This window comes from Gorilla gorilla, chromosome 17 (genome assembly GCF_029281585.2).
Source record: "Gorilla gorilla gorilla isolate KB3781 chromosome 17, NHGRI_mGorGor1-v2.1_pri, whole genome shotgun sequence".
NCBI lineage: Eukaryota > Metazoa > Chordata > Mammalia > Primates > Hominidae > Gorilla > Gorilla gorilla.
The window spans coordinates 45,255,479-45,271,554 of NC_073241.2; the positions used below are offsets into that span (position 1 = coordinate 45,255,479).

Sequence of the window (16,076 nt, forward strand, 5' to 3'; positions counted from 1 at the left end):
TCGCTGCCGCCTTGCAGTTTGATCTCAGACTGCTGTGCTAGCAATCAGCGAGACTCCGTGGGCGTAGGACCCTCCAAGCTAGGTGTGAGATATAATCTCGTGGTGGGCCGTTTTTTAAGCCCTTCGGAAAAGCGTAGTGCTCAGGTGGGAGTGACCCGATTTTCCAGGTGCGGTCAGTCACCCCTTTCTTTGACTGGGAAAGGGAACTCCCTGACCCCTTGCACTTCCCAAGTGAGGCAATGCGTCGCCCTGCTTGGGCTCGCGCACAGTGTGCGCACCCACTGACCTGCGCCCACTGTCTGGCGCTCCCTAGTGAGATGAACCTGGTATCTCAGATGGAAATGCAGAAATCACCGTCTTCTGTGTTGCTCACGCTGGGAGCTGTAGACCCGAGCTGTTCCTATTCGGCCATCTTGGCTCCTCCCCCCGGGTATTAGTTCTTTAAACTTTCAGTAGAATTCAGCAGTGAAGACACTGGGGTCTGGGGCTTTTTTTTTTTTTTTTTTTAGCTGGGAGAGTTTTTGTTAAGGCTTTGATCTCATTACTTGTCTTTGGTCTGTTCAGGTTTTGGATTTCTTCATGGTTCAATCTAGGTAAGTTGCATGTGTCTAGGAATTTACTCATTTTTTTCTAGATTTTCTAATTTATTGTCATATAATTGTTCATAGCAGCCACTAATGATCCTTTGAATTGCTGTGTTATCAGTTGTAATATCTCTATTTTTATCTTTGATTTTATTTATTTGGGTCTTCTCTCTTTTTTTTCTTAATTAGTCTGGCTAAAGATTTGTCAATTTTGTTTATCTTTTCAAAAATTAACCTTTTTGTTTCATTGATCTTTTGTCTTGTTTTCTTCATTTCAAAGTCATTTATTACTGTTTTGATCATTATTATTTCTTTTCTTCTCCTAGCTTTAAGTTTGATTTGCTCTTGCTTTTCCAGTTCTTTAAGATGCATCCTTAGGTTATTTATTTGATGTTTTGATTTTCTTTTTTGATGTAGGCACATACAGCTCCCTCCTAGTACTGCTCTTGCTATATCTCATATGTTTTGATATGTTGTGTTTCCATTATTATTTGTTTCAAGAAAATGTTCAATTTCCTTCTCGATTTCTTCATTGGCCCACTGATCAATTTAGGAGCATAGTTTTTAATTTTCATGTGTTTGTATAGTTTCCAAAATTCTTGATTGATTTTTAGTTTTATTCCATTGTGATCAGGGAAATACTTGATATTTCAATTTTTCCAATGTTTTAAGACTTTGTTTTTTTTACTTTACAGATGCAGCTGCCACTGGGAGCCCTGTGCCTTAGCCATGGTCAACCCACCATGTTCTTTGACATCACCATCAACGGTAAGCCCTTGGGCCGTGTCTGCTTTGAGTTGTTTGCAGACAAGTTTCCAAAGACAGCAGAAAACTTTCATGATCTGAGCACTGGAGAGAAAGGATTTGGTTATAATGGTTCTTGCCTTCACAGAATTATTCCAGGGTTTATGTGTCAGGGTTTATGTGTCACTTATTTCTACATACCATAATGGCCCTGGTGGCAAGTCCATCTATGGGGAGAAATTTGATGATGAAAACTTCATCCTAAAGCACACAGGTCCTGGCATCTTGTCCATGGAAAATGCTGAACCCAACACAAATGGTTCCCAGTTTTTCATCTGCCCTGCCAAGACTGAGTGGTTGGTTGGCAAGCATGTGGTCTTTGGCACGGTGAAAGAAGGCATGACTATTACAGAGGCCATGGAGCACTTTGGGTCCAGGAATGGCTAGACCAGCAAGAAGATTACCATTGCTGACTGTGGACAATTCTAATACGTATGACTTGCGTTTTATCTTAACCACCAGACAATTCCTTCTGTAGCTTAGGAGAGCACTCCTCCACCGCATTTGCTCACAGTATCCTATAATCTTTGTGCTCTCACTGCAGTTCCCTTTGGGTTCCATGTTCCCTTCCATGCCTAGCTGGATTGCAGAGTTAAGTTTATGGTTATGAAATAAAAACTAAATAACAACAAAAAAGACTTTTTTTACCTAACGTATAGTCTATTCTTAAGAATGATCCATGTGCTGCGGAAAAGAATGTGTATTTTGCAGCCACTGGATAAAATGTTCTGAAAATATCTGTTAGATTAATTTGGTCTATAGTATAGAGTACATCTGATGTTTCTTTGCTGATTTGCTGTCTGGGAGATCTGTCCAAAGCTGTAAGTGGGGTGTTGAAGTCTCCAGCCATTATTGTATTGGGGTTTATCTCTCTCTTTAGCTCTAATAATATTTGCTTTATATATCATGTGCTTTAGTAGTGGGTGCATATATATTTGCAATCATTATATCTGCTTGCTGAATTGACTCCTTTATTATTATAAAGTGACCTCCTTGTCTCTTACAGCTTTTGTCTTGAAATCTATTTTGTCTGAAATAAGGATAGCTACTTCTGCTCTTTTTTGGTTTCCATTGGCATGAAATATCTTTTTTTATCTCTTTTTTTCAGTCTATATATGTCCTTATAAGTGAACTATATTTCTTATTGGCAACAGATCATTTAATCTTATTTTTTTTAATCCATTCAGTCACTCTATGTCTTTTGATTGGAGAGTTTAGTGCATTTACATTCAATATTATTGACTACTAGGGACTTCTTTCTACTATTTTAAAATTTGTTTTCTGGTTCTTTTGTGGTCCTATCCTTCTTTATTTCCTTCTTGTCTTTCTTAGTGAACATGATTTTCTCTGGTAGTATTCTTTAATTTCTTGCTTTTTACTTTTTGTGTATCCATTGTATGTTTTTAGATTTGAGGTTATGATGAGCCTTGCAAATACTATCTTATAACTTATCATTTTAAACTGATGACAACACTGATTGCATATACAAACAAGCATGCAGAAAGAAAACTAAAAAAACTCTACACTTTGACTTCATCCCCCACTTTTTAACTTGTTGTTGTTTCTCTTTATGTCTGATTGTACTGTGTACATCTTGAAAAGTCTTTGTAGTCATTATTTTTGATTGGTTTATCATTTAGTCTTTCTAGTTAACAATGGTAATTAACACTACCAATGGTTACTTTTGCTGGATTCTTTTTAATTATTTTAATCTCTTTGTTAAATGTATCTGATAGAATTAATGTAATCACTAATTCTATCATTAATCATTAACAAATTATTTATTATTAATCTAATTAATTCTATGAATTCTGAATTTCTTCTCTGTGTTATCTTGAATTTTCTTGAGTTTCCTCAAAATAGCTATTTATTCAGTTTTCTCAAAATAGCTATTTTGAATTATCTGTCTGAAGGATCATATATCTCTGATCCTCTGGGGTTGGTCCCTGGTGCCTTATTTAGTTCATTTGGTGAGATGTTTTCCTGAATAGTGTTAATGCTGGTAGATGTTCATCAGTGTCTGGACATTAAAGAGTTAGGTATTTACTGTAGTTTTCACAGTCTGTGCTTGTTTGTACCTGTCCTTGGAAAGACTTTCTAGGTATTCAAAAGAACATAGGCCCCAAGCCTAATACTGCTGTAGTTTTTTTAGACTCATGGAAGCACCACTCTGGTGGTTTTGAATAAGATCTGGAAGAATTATTTTGATTACCCGGCAGACTCTTGTTCTTTTCCCTTGGTTTCTCCCAAATAAATGGAGGCTGTGTGTGTGTGTGTGTGTGTGTGTGTGTGTGTGTGTGTGTGCTGAGACACCTGGAGCTGGGGATGTGGTGATGCAAGCTCCCCTGTGGCCAGCACCACGGGGACCGTGCTGCGTCAGACCTAAAGTCAGCACAGCACTGAGTCTTGCCCAAGTCCCTTCCCTTCAGGGTGGCAAGTTCTTCCAGGCACCAGGCATGTCCGGAGATGCTGTCTGGGAGCCAGGAATTGAAGTCAAACACCTTAGCAGTTTACTTAATGTTATATTCTGCTGCAACTAAGCTGACACTCACACCACAATACAGAGTCCTTCCCACTCTTCCCTCCCCTTTACTTAGGCAGAGGAGCCTCTCCCTGTGGTCACCACCACCACCATCCATGGGGGTTCTGCCAGGCCACCGTTGATGTTCACTTAAATCCCAAGGGCTCTTTTGTAAGCTTGTGGTGAACGCTGGTAGGCCTGGAGCTTACCCTTCAGGGAAGTGGGCTCTCTTCTGGCCAAAGGTAGTTCCAGAAATTCTGTCCAGGAACTTAGGGCTGGACTTAGGGATTCCAAGAGCCTTCTTGTTGCTTTGCCCTACTGTGGTCAAACTGGTGTTAAAGATACAAGACAACGTTCCCTTTATTTTTACCTGTACTTTTCTCAAACAGGAGTCTTTCATCATAGCCACCACAGCTGGAAAAGTGCTTGGTAAACCCTGAGCTAGCAAGTCTCAGATCCCAAGGCCCATGATGTGCTTTCTGGGTATTTCTGCTGGTTATTCAGCACCCAAGGGTTCTTGAGTCAGCAGGTGCTTTAGTCCATTCTCACACCATTATAGAGAACTACCTGAGGCTGGGTAATTTATGAAGAAAAGATGTTTAATTGACTCACAGTTCCACAGGCTGAGCAAGAAATATGGCTGGGAGGCCTCAGAAAACTTACAATCATGGCAGAAGGCTTAAGGAAAGAAGCACATCTTACCATGGCAGAGTAGGAGAGAGAAAGTGAGGGAGAAGTGCTACATACCTTTAAACAACCAGATCTCACAAGAACTCACTATCACAAGAACAGCAAGGAAGAAATATGCCCCCATGATCCAATCACCTCCCACTAGGTCCCTCCCCCAACATTGGGAATTACAATTCTACATGTGATTTGGGTGAGACATAGAGCCATATCATTCATCACAGGTAATGAATTCTGCCAGGAATGGTCCTTCCCTTCAAGGAAGCAGTTCCCTTTTAGCCCAGGGTGTGTCTGGGAATGTTGTTCAAGACCTAGGGCCTCATGACTCTGTTTGCTGCCCCATCGTACCATGTCTGAGCTGGTTCCTAAGATGCAAGACTTTGTTACTCTTCACTTTCCTCTCCTTAAGCAGAAGGAAGGTGTCACGTTTGTTGCTGCAAGCTGCATTGATTGGGGTTCAGGGAGACATTGTGCAAACACTGCCTTAGCCACACCAGCTGGTGTCTCCCTAGGTCATGTGCTAGTCCACTGGTTCTAAGCACAGCCTGGTACTAGAAGTTGCCTAGGAATTGCACTCCTTGTATCCTAGACTGCCCTTCAAGTTTACCTAGGACCCCAGAACACTTCAGCCTGTGGTGGCGAGGCTTGCTGAGAAATTCAAGTTCTAACTGCTGGGATGGGCAATTTCCCTCTGGCTAGGGCTGGTCCAAATGCTCCCTCCATGTGAAGGTGCTGGCTGAGCCCAGTACAGCTTTATTCTCTACTGTGACAGGGAACCACTGAGTTCAATGTAAAGTTCCTCAGTCACTGCACTCTCCCTCCACAAATTGCAAAGTTCCTCTCTCTTAGCTACACAACTGCTGCTGGGGATGAAGGAGGGGGGGTATCAGTGATTCAAGACTATCTCTCCTACCCTCTTCAATGCCCCTTTTTGTGATATGAAATTAAAACCAGATACTGATTGCTCACCTGATTTTTGGTTCTTGTGACGGCAATTTTCTGTGTGCAGATAGTTGTTAAACTTTGATGTTCCAGCAGAGAACTAACTATGTAGGGTCCTATTCCGCCAGTTTGCTCTGCCCCGTTACAGGTGTCTTTTTGATAAAATGGTTTATTTTCCTTTGGACAGATACCCAGTAGTGAGATTGCTAGTTTGAACGGTACTGCCATTTTTAGTTCAGAGATGTATTTTTTAAAAGTCACAGATAGTTTCAACAAAACTGATGACTAGATTTTAAGGAAAATCATCTGTAGTACCTTGAATTCTGACCCTGCTGCAATAGTGCTGGGGAGTCCGTCTTCACTAACATGGGGGCTCCAATCATCTCCCATCCAGTATTATCATAAATAGCTCTGTAGTGAGAAGGGAGACTACATCTCTTAATCAAAATCAGAGTGCTTTCTCTGTGGATTAAACTAACCAAAGGGCTACACTATTTATTCTCAAGAAAGTAGAACTTAATTTATTTGTGTTAAAACAAAACGTTGAAAAACTTTTCATGTGTTGGCCATTTATTTCCTTTGTGTATGTATGTGTTGGCCATTTGTGTATCTTCGCTAGTAAAGTGTCTAGTTAAGTCTGTACCCATTTTATTAAAGGGTTGTTCGTATTTTAAAACCGATTTATAGGAGTTCCTTACATATTCTAAATTAACAGTAATATATTCATGTTATTAATACTAGCATTAACAAAATTGTATTTAATATAAACCAAATTAATATTCTAAATTATAATTTGGCAAACTATGGCCTCCAAGCTAATGTGACCGGCAATCTTTTTTTTTAAATAAAATTTTATTAAAACACAGTCATGCTCCTCAATTTTTACATTGTCTGTGGTTGATTGGTCTTATAACTGAAGTGTTGAGTAGTTACAACGGAGATTGTGTGGTCCACAAATCTTGAAATACATACAGTCTGAATCTATAGAAATAGTGTTCTGATCCTTGTCCTAGTTTAGCATCTTAACAAAATAGTATCTTACAATCTATAAACACGCTATATCTTTTCATTTAGTAAATTTTTCTTTTAGAGATTTTTGATAGTTTTCAGTGTAGAGATATTGATTACCTTTTATTAAATGTGTTACTATTTTATGTTTTCTTGATGCTATTTTAAATGGCAGTGCTTTTAAAATTTCATTTTTCTGTTGTTTGTTACTAATGTCTAGAAATACAATTGTTTTTTGTATGTTGACCTTGCATTCTAAGACCTTAATAAATTTATTTTTATTTATTTATTTTTGAAATGCAGTCTCCCTCTGTCGCCCAGGCTGGAGTGCAGTGGCACAACCACGGCTCACTGCAAGCTCTGCCTCCCGGGTTCACGCCATTCTCCTGCCTCAGCCTCCTGAGTAGCTGGGACTACAGGTGCCCGCCACCACACCCGGCTAATTATTTTTCTATTTTTAGTAGAGACGGGGTTTCACCGTGTTAGCCAGGATGGTCTCGATCTTCTGACCTCATGATCCACCTGCCTTGGCCTCCCAAAGTGCTGGGATTACAGGCGTAAGCCACCGCTCCCAGACAGACCTTACTAAATTTATTTACTTGTTTTACTAGTTGTTTGTAGATTCCATTGCATTTTCCATATGAAAAATGTTGTTTATGAATAAAGACAGCTTTACTTTTTCCTTTTTTAATCTTTAGGCTTCTTGTGATTTGCTCCTTGCCTTCTTTCACTAACTAGGACCTCCAATACAGTTGCTTAGAAGTTATGAATGTAAACATACTTGTCTTGTTTCTGATTTTCAAGTGAAAAGCTTTTCATATTTTCCCAGCAAGTATAATGTAAGGGTATTGTTTCTTTGATGAGAATTTGTTCTTTTAAAGTAAGGATTGTGTGACTTTGTTCTTTAATGTAGTAAATTATATTGAATTATTTTCAAATCTTAAACCAACCTCGCATTCTTCAGGTAAATACTACTTGGTCATGTTGTAATAAAACACACTGGATTTGATTTGATAGAAGGATTATGCTGACCTCATAAAATAAATTGTGAGGTGTTCCTTTTGTATTCTTCTAAAGAATTTGTGTAAGATCCATATTATTTCTTCTTCATAAATGTTTGATAGAATTTACCAGTGAAGCTATGTGGGCATGAAGTTTTCTTTGTGGGAAAGCTTTAATTATGACTTTCATTATTTTTAATTTTATTTTTATTTATTTTTATTTTTTTTAAGATGGAGTCTCACTCTGTCACCCAGACTGGAGTGCAGTGGCACAATCTCAGCTCACTGCAACCTCTGCCTCCTGGGTTCAAGGGATTCTCCTGCCTCAGCCTCCTGAGTAGTTGGGACTACAGGCACACACCATCACGCCTGGCTAGTTTTTGTATTTTTAATAGAGACAGGGTTTCACCATGTTGGCCAGGGTGGTCTCACTCTTCTGACCTCGTGATCCACCCACCTCAGCCCCCCAAAGTGCTGGGATTACAGGTGTGAGCCACTGGGCCCGACCGACTTCTATTATTTACTAAATATAAGGTTAATCATATTTTCTGTTTCTCCACATATCAATTTTGATAAGTTGTAATTGGCAAGAAATTTATCTATTTCATCTAAGTTGTTGAATTTATTGGCCTTATGTTGTTAAAAAGATTTCCTTTTTATCATTTTTTCTGTGTTATCTGTGATATTATTCCCTATTTTATTCTTATACCAGTAATCTGTAATTTTTCTTGATCTTTTATTCTTCATCAGTCTTATTATGGTGTTGCCATTTTTATCAACCTTTTCAAAGAGAACCCAACTTTTAACATGTTAGTTTTTCCTATTCTTTGTCCATTTTCCATTTCGTTTATTACTGTTCTTCTCTCATTATGTCCTCCTTTTTGCTTACTTTGGGCATAATTTCCTTTCTTTGTCTAATTTCTGAAGTGGGAAATCTATGTCATTTGATTTTAAAATTGTATTCTTTTTTTCTATGAGTGTATGAAAATAATAACTCATGATAAAATGGTGGAGATCTCAGAGTATATATTCGGTAAATATAATCATAATCTTGGAATAATGAAAAGGACTTTATGAAACATGAATAATCAAGAATGGCATGGGGGATCCAAGGATGCTAAACTGTCTCTGAGGGAAGCCAATTCTGCACAAGTGTAGTCTTCCAAGTTGCCTTTTCAGCTTCTCTTTCCCTGAAGTAGACAAAGGGCCTTATAACATTAATTCCTTATTATTTCAGAAATAAAGTGAGACTTTATTAAGGACTATCCTTATCAGGGCTGGAGCTAGTCAAAATGAATGTTTAACTAAAGTTTGTTAGTAGTTCCTGTGAGTCTCATGTTGGGGCTCTTTATTTTTATCTCACTCAAGACTTAGAACAACATAGTGAGCACACCTGGCACCCAGACCTTGGCTTCTAATAACATTCTCAATTAAAGGAGTCAGGGATTCTTGGAGAAATAGGTGACTTGATTGGGACAAGAATTATACAGGCTAAGTCATCTTGTAGCATAAGAAAGTAAGGAAGTGCTTTAGAAAAACTCACTTTGATGGGGGATGTATCAAAGAGCACAGGATCCAAGAGTTTTCACTCACCAAATTGAAACAATTTGAGCAACAACATAAATAATGTAGAATTGGGTTTGAACCCCACATATAATATAAATATCCACAAATCTTTGGTAATATAAATAAATAAGATTAATAAATAAATTGGAAGAGAAGAGACAAATCTCTCAGACAAAAAAAGAATTTCAATTAATTTATGTCTCACCCTCAAGGAGGTAGCTCAAAACTCTTCACTCTTTAAGTGTGAGCTATGCATCATGACTTTCTTCCTAAGAGTACAGTACTGATAGAGGGGAAAGGTTGCCTTTATAGTGTAGAGCCCTGGCAAGCACTTCCTCAGCTAGGTGATTAAGGTCAACATGAACTTTGAAATTCATACTGATATCTACTACCCTTGGTGTGATGGAATGAAAATGGTACTTTACCTCTGTGATCTTCCTTCAGAAACTCATAACCGTAGTCTAATCATGAGAAAAATATCAAACAAATCCCAATGAAGGAACATTCTACAAAATAGCTGACGACTGTTCTCAAAATTGTCAAGGTAATCAAAAACAGGGGAAGTGTAAGGATTTACCACAGCAAGAAGAGCCTAAGGACATAGGACAAATATGCTAGACTGGATGGGATCCTAGAACAGTAAAAGGATGTGAGGTAAAAACTAAGAAAATCTGAATAAAGAATGGACATCAGTAAATAACAGTGATTCAATACAGGCTCATTAGTTGTAACAAACGTATCATACTAATCTAAGATACAAATAATAGCAAAAACTGGGTACTGAGAATATGTAAATTCTGTGCTATCATCACAATTTTTCAGAGTCTAAAACAGTTAAAAAATTTATTAAAAAAAACATAAGGAGAGAACTTTTCCAATATTTCATATCAGAAAACAAAGCTTCAGAGAGCTTAGGTAACTTGCTGAAAGTCAGATAATTATACAATAAGTGGCAAATTGGGAGTTTGAGCTATATCTTTGGACTAAATGGCTTGTTTCAACACCTCACATTATGTCTTTTATGTGCCACCATCCATTTTAGTGCCATCTACCCACTGTCAGAATTTCTCTTCCTTCTCACTCATCAGGTTTTCACTGTTTGCATGCACCCCACTTGCTTCTAGGCAAGAATATAACTGCAAGCAGTTGATTTGGGAAGTGATTCCAGGAAGCACAAATGAGAAAGAGAGACAAGGAAAGAAAAAAATGCCAATAAATTGTGTGTAATGAACTGATTTTGCTTTAGGCAACTGGAGCTTAATCCTATTTGGGATCCTCTGAGACACCATATGGAGCATGGCTCACAGTTATCTCTCTGGGGACAGAGAGGCTTCCACTTACCCTCCAACTCCCATCTTCCAATGGCTGAAGTTTGCTCTGGAGGGATTAACACTCTTATATCCACCTAGTTCTGGAGAAATCGTCATTCACAAAAGAAGAAAGATTCAGGCGCTTAAAATAGGTTGCTATCAGCTTACCAGAAACTGAAGTAGCTAGAGAATAATTCAGACGGAATGAATATGGGGTGGGGTCTGCAACACCATACAGAGGAATTTGGGATGTGTGACTTTTTACAGACATAACTACATTTTAAATGTATGCAAAGGATAATTTGTAATGCAAAGGTATGAATAACCAATTTTAAGTTCAAGACTATGTAGAGCAAGTATTGGTAAACTGTGGATGGTGAACAAAATCATGCCTACTGTCTGTTTGTGTAAAGTTTTATTGTGATACAAATAATGTTTCACTGTAACAAATTTACTGTAGCATTTTTATGGCAGCAGAGGTGGCCTGTTTATAGTGGCCACTGCAAAGATGCCAACTGCAGTGGGGAAGGCAAGGCCAGGGCTGTGCATTCCATGAAGTCTGATGGAGAAGGAACAGGAAAAAGTCTCACCCCCTTCTACGTTGGTGGGGCTAGAACCCCAGCCTCAATGGCACAGCTACAGCCACTCAGCCATGGTTGCAGACCCAAGCATCCCTGCACTCTTGGGGGCCCTGGAAGCCTCTTGCCCCTGCAGGTTCAGAAGTGCCTGCTCCTACTGCCTGGCCTCTCCCTGCTCCCAGCACCCACTTAGATTTCAGAGCAAAGTTGAAGTCGAGCCTGGGTGCTGTCATAACCTGGCCAGATGTGCACACACTCAGGGTGCCGCTGGCACACCAGCCCCCTGCTGCCTTGGCCCCCTCCAGACTTTGGGTGCTGGTGAGCATAGGAGAGAGACCAAGTCAGGAGCTGAGGGTGGCTCAACACAGGGATTCAGGTGCCCCTAGGCACAAACAGCCTGAGCACCATGGACAGCAGGTTGATAGTGGCAAAAGTCAGACAGGCTCCTAGGCAGAAGGAGGTGGGTCCCTGGTGAAGCCCCACCTTCAAGCCAGGGATGGCTTGAAGCCTAGGGGCTGGGCTGGGGCTGTCAGTTCTGCGGAGCAAACTGGAGTGAGAACTTGTGCTTTTTCCAGGCCTGCCCATCACTGCCCATGGATCAATCAGCATGCACTTCCTCCCCTCTGAAGCTCATAAAAACCCCAGACTCGGCCAGACTTGGGCAGAGGATGGGATGATCTACAGGTAAATAGGAGTTACCAACTTTGGGTCTCCTAGGAGCTGTACTGTCACTAAATAAACTCCTTGCCTTGCTCACCCTCCAGTTTTCTGCATATGTCATTCTTCTCGGATGCAGGACAAGAACAGTGGACTTGCCAAATGGTGGGACTAAAAGAGCTATAACACACAGAGGACTGAAACACGCATCCCCCCACCACTCACCACATTGCAGGTGACAAGAAGGAGAGAAAATACAAGGAGAGAAGAGCTGTGGCCCTTTGGGAAGCCCAGGCCTAGGAGCTCCTTGAGCCAAGGCTATGACACTCTCTTTGGGGCTCTGCAGTTACTAGCATCTCCAAGCTTCCAGGCACCACCACATTCCGTGGTGCCCACAGTGGAAGCCACTTGCAATACACCTTGTCCAGCACAGCCTTGCAAGGAAGCAGCACCTGTCCTGGCTTCTGGAGCTGCCTGCCCTGTGACAGCCACTGTGCCTGGCTGTACACAGTGTCTGGACCCCACACTCACTCACTCATGTACACCTCACTGCTTTGTGCCTGGCTTGCCCTTGGCAGGCATGGGATCCAGGCCAGAAGCATGAGCTGAGCACAGCCTGCCAGGCCGAGTGGGCAGAATGAGCCCAGTAGGCCCAAGCAAAACTCAGACAAAGACATCACTGGCCACAAAGGTTTCCAGCTGAAAAAGTGACACCACAAAGATCCTGTGGCGTTTTGGGGTGCTCATCCAGGATCTGTGGAAGGGTGAGTAAAAGTGGATTTGCTGCTTTCTGTCCTTTTTTCAGAGTCCCTAAACTCCACAATAGCCAAAATGAAAGAAAACTACCACACCTCTGCCAGCCAGTTAAAAGCAACTCATGTGGCTGCTGGACTTAAGACACAAAGGACAGGCTTGCTGAAGAGGACACTGTCAATCCCCCATCACCTTAGGCGTTGGGAATGTTGGCTTTGTTCTAATCCAGTTTCCCTTCAGAAAGGTCTAGTTGTCAAGTGGGATCAGAAAAAGGTCCTGAGGCAACTGAGGGTATATGGCTAAGGTTACAACTTGGTGTTATCCAAGGGCCCCTGGACTAACTCCAGTTCCCAACTGCCAGTTAGAGTGTCAGCACTAGGACCTCCAGTCTTTCCTTTTCTTTCCTTTCTTTCTTTCTTTCTTTCTTTCTTTCTTTCTTTCTTTCTTTCTTTCTTTCTTTTGTTTTCTTTCTTTCTCTCTCTTTTTCTTTCTTTTTCTTTATTTTCTTTCTCTTTCTTTCTCTCTCTCTCCCTCCCTCTCTCTCTCTCTTTCTCCCCCCCTCCCTACCTCCCTCCCTCCCTTCCTTCCTTCCTTGGCTCCTAGATCTTCTTTATATACGATGTTAAGGGTGTTGTTGCAAACCACAGAGATAATATTACTGGGTAGAATGAGTATTTGGCTTGGTCATCAGGAATGTAAATTAGAACAATTTGGTGTCTGTCTCTTCTTAGAATCGAGGAGGATATAACAATTGAGACTTCTCTTTCCCATGTTGAAGAAACCCATTTGCATAGGGCAAGAGGCTTTTCCTCCAAGCACCTTCCCCTCCCTTGTGCTTAAGTTGTTTCTTTTCTCTTTCCTTCACCATGTTGAGTCAATAAAGTCCTGCAAATACAGGGAGATTTTCTAATGATTTTTTCCTCTTGGGAGGCATCTTGTTAGGCCAGGTCCCCAATTCCTGGGACTCCCTTTGTCTCCCTTGTTTGAGGAAGACCTGGTCCCACAGCTTCACCTTCTTATGATAGGGAAGCAATGGAGGAGCAGCCCCACTGGTTGCTGGCTGCAATTTGTCAAGGGCCATCTGGGCCTAATTTAATGGGTCCCTACACTCTCCCAAGGCACCCTTTTGTCCCAAGCTTTGGTTTGATGCCCTAGAAAGGAAAATTAGATCTGAGAGATACAGAGGCAGATGACAGGGGAAGTCTAGGGGCACAGCACAGGGGAGCATGACTAATTCCTTCCAATTAGGCCCTCCTGCTTCATGGATGGAGGTTACGCGCACATCCATGGCATAGACAAGGTCTAGGAAACTCAAAGGTTACTTACAGTTGGAGGCTTAGGCATCGAGTAGGTGAGTGCTAACATTCCTGCTGGCTATGCCTTTCTGCTTCATGGGTGAAGGTTGCACTTTCACCTGTGGTCAGCAGCTGCAAAGGTCACCAGGACCCGTGGATATAAGGTCAGGAGAAAGAAGGGGATGCCTTTTTTTGTCTTCATCATGTACCCCTGGTATTTGCTGGAAAGAAAAATGAACAAAGGAATGACTTTTCCCTCTTTCCATATGGGTAACCAACCATCTTCAGCCAGCACTCCTCTCTAATGCATCCTGAATCATTGGGACCCCTTTGACCCTCCAACTCTGGAGAGAGAAAAAGCACCTTTTTCTGCCTCTGTCTTCTTTTCCAAATGGGCAACCAATCATCTTCAGCCTGCACTCCTCTTGAGTGAATCCTGAATCACTGGGACTGCTTTGACCTTCAGACTCTGGAGAGAGGGAAAAATGCATTTTTCCTTTTCTGTCCTCTCCTCTAGATGGGTAACAAATCGTCTTCAGCCTACGATCTTCTAGAGTGTATTCTGAATCACTGTGGCTCCTTTGACTCTCAGTCTCTGGAGAAAAAGTATCTCATATTCTTTTGCCCAAAGGTGTGGCTGAATTATTTTCTGCAGGAAGGAGAAGCGTGGCCTCAGGAAGGAAGCATTAATTTCAATACCATCCTGCAGCTGGACCTTTTCCGTAAACATGAGGGCAAATGGTCCAAGGTCCCCTATGTGCAGGCTGTCTTTCCCTTGCAGGAGTATAAATTGCCAAGATTGTCAGATTGATTCAGTCCTCCTAGCAGCCATCTCAGGAGAGGTTGCAAGGTGCAATCCCGGGGAACTTGGGAAGCAAACCCCAGAAGTACCTCCAGTGGGGGAATCAACTCCCTCCACTCCTCCTTATGTAGGTTCTCTCTCAAGCTTGCCCCATCCTAGAAATCCTCATTTTAGGCAGGTCCCAGTCTCATTCCTGCCCCTACAACAGAGGCCTGGTGAATATGGCCCCATTAAGGTCTGGATCCCCTTTTTTCCACAGGACTTAAAGCAAATTAAGGGGGATCTTGGAAAGTTTTCAGATGACCCTGATAAATATATAGATGCTTTCCAGAAATTAATCCAAGTATTTGAACTCTCCTGGAAGAATGTTATGTTACTTTTGAATCGGATCCTCAGTACTGCTGTAAAGCAGGCTGCTGTACAGTGGCAGAGAATTTTGGAGATGAACTTTGGATCTTATTTAGTGCCAGGGAAGGGGATGATCTTTATCCAATTGGAAGAATAGCAGAATAGCAGTACCATTGGAGGACCCTAAATGGGACCCCAATGATGAAATGGGAGAATGGAAGAGGAAGCACTTTCAGCTGTGTGTACTGGAGGGCTTATGGAGAACTAGGACTAAGCCAATCAATTACTCCAAACTATCCATGATAGACCATGGATTAGAAGATAATCCCACTGCCTTCTTGGAAAGGCTAAGAGAGGCCTTGGTAAAGCACACCTCTCTATCTCCTGATTCAGTCGAAGGAAAACTAATTCTAAAGGATAAATTTATTACTCTTGCAGCCCCTGATATCAGGAGGAAGCTGCAGAGACAGGCCGTTTGACCAGATAGTGCTTTAGAGAACCTCCTGAAAGTGGTCGCCTTGGTATTTTACAATACAGATCAGAAGGAGGCCCAAGACAGGAAAAGGAGACACAAGAAAAAGGCAGAGGCTCTAATAGCCACTTCACATGCTCACAAACCCCAGAGTCCCTGGATACACTTGATAACTGCTACAAATGTGGCAAGCCAGGGCAGTTTAGGAAGGACTGTCTGGACAGCAGGAGGAAACCACCTTGATGTTGTCCAATATGCAGTGGGGATCACTGGAGGGTAGACTGTCTCTGGAGACATAGGACTCCTGGCCCAGCCCAAATGATCCAGCAGGATTAATGGGTCCGGACGCTCCTCTTCCCAGCTCCAGTGGTTTAGAAGTTGAAGAGAGGAAGGTGGACCTCCTCCTGGAAATTGGAGTGAGCCTTTCATTTCTCCTCTCCGATTCAGCCCCCTGCCTCCTCTCTTAGCACGACTCTGGGGGACATCTCAGGAAAACCTTTAACCCAATATTGTTTCTAACCCCTCAGGTGTAGTTGAGAAGAACTCTTCCTTACTGTTCTCGCCTTTGTTCTGTTCCTCATTACAAAGCATCTTTGTCAAGGACTCCTTAATCCTGAACTCCCAAGGGATTATCTACACCCCTAAACAATTATTTCTCTATTAAAGTTTAACTGCCCCCATACCAGATTCATTTTTTTCCACCGGGGTGTAACAGCTCTAGCCACAACATTGTTATCAGAATAGTCTA

The 16,076-nt window shown here is 41.6% G+C and overlaps 1 pseudogene; it reads left to right on the top strand.

The window, feature by feature from the left end:
• Positions 1–528: 528 nt before the first annotated feature.
• LOC129528345 (peptidyl-prolyl cis-trans isomerase A-like) lies at positions 529–1,919 on the top strand (annotated as a pseudogene).
• The last annotated feature ends 14,157 nt before the right edge of the window (positions 1,920–16,076 follow it).